Raw genomic sequence first — 8933 nt, forward strand, 5'->3', positions numbered from 1 at the left:
CCGTACTGGGACCAGTCCTAATTGTTCTCTACTTTTCAGAAGTAAAGACTAATGTCAAGGGCCTTTGGCTAGCTAAGTTAGCAAATGACTACAGTTTGGAAGCTATCATAGAGTCCCACCATGACACAAACATCTTACAAGAGAGTTTAAAATAGATAAATGACTGGTGCCAAAGTTATGGACAAAGACTCAATGCCAAGAAGTGCATTAAACTGCCACCCAAGCTAATTACTCTATCGATAAGACATCCCTAAGACTTGACACATTAGTCAAGGATCTGGGAACATGTGTAGACAGTAATTTGTCCTTTGACAAAGATGTGGCCAAGGGAGTAAGAAAATCATAGTATGTTGCCCAAGGTATAAGTAAAAGCATGGCATCCAAGTGCAAGGAAGTCATAGTGCCACTTTATTTGACTCTTATCAAGGCCATTATTGAGTATAATGCCCCCTTTGGCATGTCCCTAACCAGATATATGCAATGGTTGGAATGTCCACAAATGTTCCTATACAGATTGCCTTAAAGGCAATCTATGCTTGGTATACAAAGCATCCTTGGATCCATCTCTGATGGACCTTTTATACATCCACAAAACAAACATCAAAACCACTAGAACCAAGGATTTAAATTTTGCTTGTGACATAAATAAGACATGTTGGCAAGACAGATACGTGTCTCAGAGGATCCCTGTGCTCTGAAACAGGCTCCCCATCCAAGTGAAGCAGAATCCATCCCTAATCCTATTTGAGCATAACCTTCGCCTGTGGATGGGAAATTAGAAATTCACTCTGAGTCTGGCTCCCTTGTCTCTGATAAACAAAGGCAGACAATGAAGCCCAAACTAACATACCCCCTCCCCCGCATAACATCTAGAAATTTCCTAACATACCCACTCCTAAGAAATGCTCATGATACATAAGAACACAATTGGGTTTGATTGCATGGCTTGGTTTATGAAGGTCCTGATGGGCGTTAGAGTAGTATATACCTATGAACCTAAGAGTCACCATTTTCAGCTTGACCAAGGAACAAAGATTTGGTCCCATGGTTGGTCCTTCCTCCAGTGACAAAAAGAAACATTTAAGCAAACAGCTTTTGGCACCACAAGCTAGCAGTTTCCCTCAGACATAGATGAATGACTCTGCTGTGGCTATTTGTTTCACCTCAGATCACTCAGCATTTACCCCAGACCCTTCTGGTGTTGCATCTACAGCCACTAAGGACTGGCGGGGGGGGGGGTAGCCACAACCTGTGCAACTGTTGGGGTCCTCACAGTGGGCAAGGAAGAGATACTCTTGTTGGTCCTGGGAGAGGGAACAGGGCAGGCTTCCCTGTTTTGTCAGAATGTTGTGTCCATCCTTGATGATGCTAATGCTGCTATTTATAACACTATTGACCCCATTTTTTCTGTCAAAAAATAGAAAAGTAAACATGTATCTTCTGCTCCTCAAATTTCCTTAGACAAGACTAATTTACTGGGTCTGACTTGGGGTTTTAGTCAGAATTTTGATCCTTATTTTTTGTTGTCTTGTAAAAGAAAGTATACATCCTTTCCCAAAAATCTGAATCTGGACAGGAAGACGAAGGGACTGATACAGTTTTTTCTTTAGTTTTCTGGTTCAGACTCAGAGGAGAGCTGTGTCTCTGATTCTCTATCTTTGAGATTACTTCTAAAATGTGCCATCATTTTCAGTGAGTGTACACTGAGGTTTTTCTGTGCCTAAAAATGTTATGAGCTGTTACAGAAGGAATTTTCTAAACCTTCATCATTTCCACTAGTTCCATCAGTTTTGGAGGATGTGAGTTGGTCTGCCTGTATTTTCCTGATAGCCAGACTGCTGTCCCTAAAAAGGCAAATAGAATGTATAAAGTTTCTCAGTTTTTTAAGTGTTTATACACCCTTCTCAAACCTGACCCAGCAGCTATAGCTTTAGTCAATCCTACTGCTGTTAAACAGTTAGTTAATTCCTATCCTACTTTTCCTGATAAGGATGGCAAGATTATTGATGGATACAGGGAAACAGTGAATGCTTGTGCAACTTTGATTTTCAGAATTTTGAATTGTCAGGCTCATATTAATGTATTTTCTAATTGTGAAAGTATGAAGAATGCTTGGTCTGCAGTTTCTTCTTTTAAGGAAACATCTGCTTTAAATTATTTAGTTTCCTCTATTGTACAGTCACTGCTTTCTGTTTTCAGTATGTATGTATATGCCTCAGTTGATAATTCTTCCATGGCTATGGCCTCTGGTGCTGTTTTGAGTAGGTTTGCCTGGCTGCCTTCACAAATCCTCCCAAGAGGATGTGAATAATGAAATTTTATTTTCTATTTTGAATAGAGATTCACTTTTTGGCTTCTTTGCTGCAGATCAATAAGTGTGATGAAAGGGGTAAGTTAAATCATAGAATTGCTGAGATTTTCTGCTCTCCTTTTTCTATGGATTCTTTAACCCCCCCCCCCCCCCACAACATCCAAATTTGGCATAATGGCTAGGGTGTTCCAAAAAGAATTCAGGAATCCCCAAAACCAAGGACATTTCCTTCCTGCCAATCTGGCAGTCGCTTTTTCCTTCCAGAAAGTCTGAATCTCCATTTTTTTCTTTGTCAACAGATAGTTACAGACAAATGGGTTCAGAAGATCATTCATCAAGGTTACAGATGGTAGTGAGTGGATATTTCTCCTTGCCAGGAGGTTATTCTTCATCCACCAGACCCGATTATTTTATTTCCACTTGTCCATCATTACATGCTGTTCCAAGAAGTGATAGAACAGTCTCTTCTTTCCAAAATTGGAAAGTTTTTTGTTCAAGGATGTTTTAGTGCCAAATAAAGAAGATGCTTGGAGACCAGCTCTGGAGTTTTCTTCTTAGACCTGTTTGTGATAGTGCGCAACTTCAAAATTATGTAATTTCAAAATCTGTTACCTCTTCTTCTTCATTCAGGATTCCTGGTAACTCTGCATTTAAAAAAGATGCTTTCATTGCTTTTCATCCAGACCTCTGGCATTTCTTAAGGTTTGTGTGTCTGGATGACTATCAGATGTTATGTGATCCTATCTCGCCTACATTCTGTACTGATGGGCTCGGAGCCGATCCCTCGGCTCCGACTCGGCACGCTATGCTATAGAGCGAAGCCTCTTATTGGCTGAGCTATTCTCTATCCCAGGATGCACCAGCACTAATCCCCCAGATCTCGTTTGCCACTTACAAGCTAGGACATGGTCTCAAACTTGGCTGAGCTAAGTACTGTTTTTTTCTAAAGTTCCTGTCAGGAAATTTCTTTTTCTTACCCAAAAGCTGATTTAACAGCTATTGTTGTTGTACGAGTGTGTTTTGGTTCATTTTTCTGTGGAAAATTGTGTGTTTGTTTAGGGGAAAGGTTTCCCGTTTAAGTTAGGGGGCCTTCCCCTATTCTTCAGCTAGTTTCTCATTTTTTCTTTCAGGAGGTCAATACCTGTTTAAGTTAGAGGGTCTTGGCACTCCTTTTTAGTGGTTTCTGACTTTGTCTTGTACCGTTTAAAAAAAAAAAAAAAAAAAAAAAAGTTAAGTTAAAGTTAAATATTTTGTATTGTGGTAAATCTTTGTTCTAACAAAATAGTGCTTCTTTCCACTGGTTTAGTGTTTTTTGATAGGCATTATTATGTCAAAAGAACATAGACCCTCAGGGTTCAAAAAGTGCACGAGGTGCGGTTATAAGATGTCTATAACCGATGACCACTCCTCGTGCATATATTGTTTAGGCGCCAAGCACTTACAGGAGTCCTGTAGCGTGTGTCACGCCTTTTCATCTAGAGTCCTCCAAGAGAGGTAGAATAAATGAATACTGAAAGGGCTGATTAAACCCTCCTTCGAGGAGGCCTTATCTTCCTCATCCTCTCCTACCAAGAAGAAGAAAGCATCGGCTCCGACCAGCCCGTCGGAACCGACTGCTAAAAAACCTAGGCAGGCTTCTCCATCGGCTCCACGGACTTCGGAGCCGAGGGCGGAACGGTCTGCGCGGAACGGTCTGCCTCGATGCCTCCAGTCTCGACTCCTCTGGTTTCAGAGCTGAGGACTGGGGCGTCGAGAGGCGGGTCACCTTCATCGGCTCCACTGATTTTGGAGCCGATGAGGGTTGCCGGCTCAGACTCTTCCCCTTCGGCGCCGAAGCCCTCCTCGGCACCGAGGGAAATTGTTTTGGGATCTCCCTTGGAACTGACATTGGTCGAGTCCATTCGGAGCCGGTCCCCCAGGCCTTTGGAGCCGATGGAGAAGTCAGTTCGGACCCGATCAGTGTCATCTAGATCCTCCAAGATGTCTGATTCGGACATCGACAGGGTGCTCCTAAGACTTTTCCAGTCTCCTGTGTTCCAAAAGTTAGTTTCGGCTCCAGCCCATTCGGCTTTGGAGCCGATGGCCCACCCTGTAGTTATGGTTCCTCCTCCAACAGCCTCAGCACCGTTGGAGCCGGTGCTGGTGGAGCCGATGGAGGTTTTCGGGTCGGGCCCGACCCTTACTCCAACCCCGGCTCGAGTCGGAGTTCGCACGGACCTCCTCTGTCGGCCCCAGGGGACGCCGACTGATGTTTTCGGTCCCAAGCCTTCCTCTCGGTGCGTCGGCTGCGGGGGTACCGTCTACTGTTGTGGCCACGGAGGTGGGACCTTCCCAGGATTCTGGTGGTCCGGCCTTCAGGGCCATGAGGAGTGCGTTAGCCAAATCTTCTTTGGCTACCTCCACGGTCTCTCCAGCACCTTCCCTGCATACAGAGACTGGGTCTTTCGCAGTCCCCCTGTCCTTAGACAGTGGAGCCCCGGGGCCTGAGGTCACCCCCACTGGGGGTTCCCCCCCTCCTGGAGGTCCCTCTGAAGCTTCTTCGGAGGAACCCCCAAGGAAAAGATTGTGCAAGAGGAAGCACGTTGACTCCCCCGATGAGTCTCTCATGTCAGACACTGATCTTGATGATGCAGAGGGGTCCCCTCAGTCGTCCTCAGATGATGTCTCCTTTGCAGACATCCTGGAAGCCCTCAAACAACGAGGCGGCTGGCAATCCAAACCCCCTTCTGCTAACGAGTCGGTGCTCCTTAAGGCCTTCGGGGCTCAGCCCTCCGCCTCCTGGGTGTCTCCGCCCTTCGACGAGCTCCTAGATTTGATCTGTCGAAGGGCGTGGGAACACCCAGACTCTGTGGAACCGGTGCCTGCTCGCCCAAATAAGTTCCTGTCAGCACCCCCAGAAAAGGAGTTTTTGATGAAAAGTGTGGCTGTAGATGCCTTGGTGGTGGCATCTGCTACACAACAAGATGTAGCAGAGGCTTCGACGTCCGTCCATCCTCCTAATAAGGAGTCTAGGAGCATGGATTGGTACGGTAAGCGCACCCTAAGTTCAGAGGCCTTTACTTTAAGATCCCTGAACTATTTAACGCACTTCACCAGGTTTCAGAGGGATCTGATCAAGGAACTTTCAGATACCCTCTTGGGTAACCTACCTGAGCAGCTGGCCCAGACGGTTGGCTCTCAGTTGGCTACGCTGTCATCCATATCAAACTCGTCCATGAGGCTCATTTCTTATGCGGCCGAAGGGGCGAGTAGAGCGGCGGGTACAGGTATTGCTCTACGGAGGCAAGCCTGGCTCCGCCTGTGTCATTTTGCGGAAGCCTTCAAGTCTTCCTTTTCCGACACCCCCTTTGATGGGTCCTCTTTGTTTGGACCCAAGGTAAAGGACACATTGACCCGCTGCGAGCAAGAAGGTAAGACTTTGACTGCCGTAGGGGCACGATTTTCCTCTCCCTTTCGGCCTTACCCCAAGGCTAAAAGAGGTGGGAAAATGTGGTTCCATAGATCTCAGAAGTCTTATCCCTCACAGCAGGATGATCCCCCTTCTAGAGGCAGAGGAGGGGGAAATTCTTCTGGAAGACGCCGTCCCAGAGGCGGCAGAGGCCCCCGCAACACTGGAGACCGCGAGTCCTTTCGTGGCTCTTCAGCCTTTCACAGTCCCTGAGGGATTGCCCGACTGTGCAGCTCCAGAGCCAGTCGGGGGTCGTTTTTCGAGGCACCTAAAAGCCTGGGAAGGTATCACTCAGGACCGATGGGTGCTTCAAATTATCGCCGGAGGTTACGCCATTCCCTTTTCTCACTCCCCACCTCAGTCCAAGAAAATCCCGGACCTGCCACCCAGTCAATGGGAAATTGCAGCCTTAGAAGTCTCAAAGCTGCTTCAAAAAGGAGTCATCCAACCGGTTCCCGCAGACCAGATTGGATTAGGGACTTACTCAAGATTCTTTTTGGTGCCAAAAAAGACTGGGGACTTGAGGCCCATTTTGGATCTCAGCATTCTAAATCGTTCAGTCAAAAAGTCCAAGTTCCGAATGGTCACCCTACAATCCATTCTTCCACTGCTGGAGAAAAGTGTTTGGATGTGCTCCATAGATCTCAAGGACGCTTATTACCAAATCATGGTACATCAAGCGTCCAGGAGACATCTGCGCTTCAGCCTAGGAGACAGTCATTTTCAGTTCCGCGTGCTGCCCTTTGGTCTCACCACAGCCCCCAGGGTGTTCACCAAATGTTTGGCGGTCGTGACTGCTCACCTGAGAAGTCTAGGATTCCAGGTGTTTCCATATCTAGACGACTGGCTCCTAACTGCCACCTCCAAGCATCTACTATTGCAGAGCCTACAAGCCACAATATCACTGGGCACTTCCCTTGGAATCACCTTCAATTGGCCAAAGTCTGTGTTGCTGCCATCTCAACGCATAAGATTCATCGGAGTAGAGATAGACTCAAACCAAATGCGGGTCTGTCTTCCTACAGAAAGGATACAAACCATACAGGCTCAAGTTCGAGCCTTACTTCCCAGATCCAAAGCCCCAGCCAGAATGGTCCTGCAGCTATTGGGATCTATGTCCGCCACGGTTCTTCTAGTTCCCCTAGCAAGGTTGCACATGAGAATTCTCCAGTGGCTTCTTTCAACACAGTGGTCCTTTCAAGATCTCCCTCTCAGTCACCTCATATGGATCACGGAAACCTGCAAACGGGACCTTCGCTGGTGGCTGGTGCCCTCCAATCTGGATCAGGGACGACCCTTTGTTCCACCTCCTCCTGTGGCCACTTTGACTACGGACGCCTCCCAGGTGGGGACATTCCCTGGGCAGGTCAGTCCAAGGCAAATGGCATTCGGAAGAGAGCCTCCTTCATATCAACATCTTAGAAATGAGGGCGGTGTTTCTGTCCCTACAAGCCCTTCACGATTACCTCACTCAGGGCGTAATTGCCGTTCACTCTGACAACATGTCAGTAGTCTGGTACCTGAACAAGCAGGGAGGGACCAGATCCTACCCCCTTTGCAGGGAGGCCATGAGAGTTTGGGAATGGGCAGTGTCGACCAAACGATTTCTAGTGGCGACTCATATCCCTGGCAAGTCCAATGTGAAAGCCGACAGACTGAGCAGAACTATCCTCTCTCCACACGAGTGGTCTCTGAACAATACGGTTGCAACTCAGATTTTCAGCAAATGGGGAATTCCTTGTTGCGACCTCTTCACAACCCCGCTGAATGCGAAGTGCAAAAAGTTCTTCTCCCTCACTCTGGCTCCGGGGAGAGCCCTATGGACGCACTAGCCCATCCTTGGCCCACCGGCTTGCTATACGCTTTTCCCCCAGTTCCCCTCCTTCCCAGAGTGATCCAAAAGGCGTCTCACTTGGGGAGCAAAATGATCTTAGTTGCTCCTTACTGGTCTCGTCATGTATGGTTCCCCTATCTTCGGAAATATGCACTGGACGGTCCATGGTTCCTGGATCAGATCCCAGACCTATTAGTTCATCAGTCGGGACTACTCCACCAGTCCCTCCACACCTTGAAATTAACAGCTTGGCTCCTCCTCTTCCGACTATAGTCAGGAATCATACCTTTGACCCAGACGTCGTACACATCTTATCTTCGGCCCACAAGTCTGCCACTAAGAAATTGTATTCTAGCAAATGGAAGAGATTTGCTATTTGGGCTCAACTCCGGGGTCTGGATCCCATCACTATTCCCGTACCGGAAGTCCTGAAATTTCTAACTTCCCTATTCAATCAAGGTTCTTCAGTCTCTACCATCAAGGTTCAATTGGCAGCTATTTCCAATTTTCACGAATCTATAAACCCACCTTTAATGAGCAACAGATTGTGTAAGACCTTCATGAAAGGTGCTGCGTTTTTACGACCTCCAATTTCTCATCCTGCTCCTCCATGGGATCTCGATGTGGTGTTACGTGCCTTAACTTCCTCCCCCTTCGAACTGGCAGCAACATGTGATTTGAAATTTCTATCGTGGAAAACTGCCTTTCTGGTCGCGATTACTTCTGCCAGAAGGGTTTCAGAGCTTCAAGCTTTGTCTGTAAAACCTCCGTACCTGTTTTTTCACAAAGATAGAGTATCTCTCAGGCCAAATCCATCCTTTGTCCCTAAGATTTGTTCTAGTTTTTGTCTACAACAGTCATTAGAACTTCCAGTTTTCTTTCCAAAGTACTCAAACAAAACGGAATACATATTCCACACATTAGATGTCCACAGGCAATTGCGTTTTTATTTAGATAGGACCAAACAAACAAGGAAAACAGATCAATTGTTTGTATCCTTTTTGGATAATAAATTGGGCAAAGCCGTCACAAAGGTCACTATTGCCAAATGGATCAGGGACTGTATTAGTCAAGCTTATTCCTCTTCTAATAAAGAGCTTACGACCTCTGTCAAAGCTCACTCTACAAGGGCTATGGCTACTTCAATAGCATTCCATTCTAAGCTTGCCATTAGTGACATTTGTGCTGCGGCTACGTGGTCTTCCCCGCACACTTTCATTTCCCACTACAAATTGGATGTGGCATCTCGGGGGCGAGCTTCATTTGGTTCCACAGTGCTCAGGAGTGTTTTCCAGTGAGCCACCCAGGATTTAGGTGCTAGGGACGCTGTCCCATCAGTA

At 46.8% G+C, this 8933-nt stretch overlaps 1 protein-coding gene across 1 annotated transcript in view; it reads left to right on the forward strand.

The window, feature by feature from the left end:
• Nucleotides 1–8933, forward strand: part of PMM1 (phosphomannomutase 1) — a 615734-nt gene that overhangs the window by 276789 nt on the left and 330012 nt on the right. The gene's annotated exons all lie outside the window — the stretch shown is intronic.

The sequence above is a fragment of the Protopterus annectens genome, chromosome 1.part1 (assembly GCF_019279795.1).
Source record: "Protopterus annectens isolate FY-2018-M chromosome 1.part1, PAN1.0, whole genome shotgun sequence".
Classification (NCBI taxonomy): Eukaryota; Metazoa; Chordata; order Ceratodontiformes; family Protopteridae; genus Protopterus; species Protopterus annectens.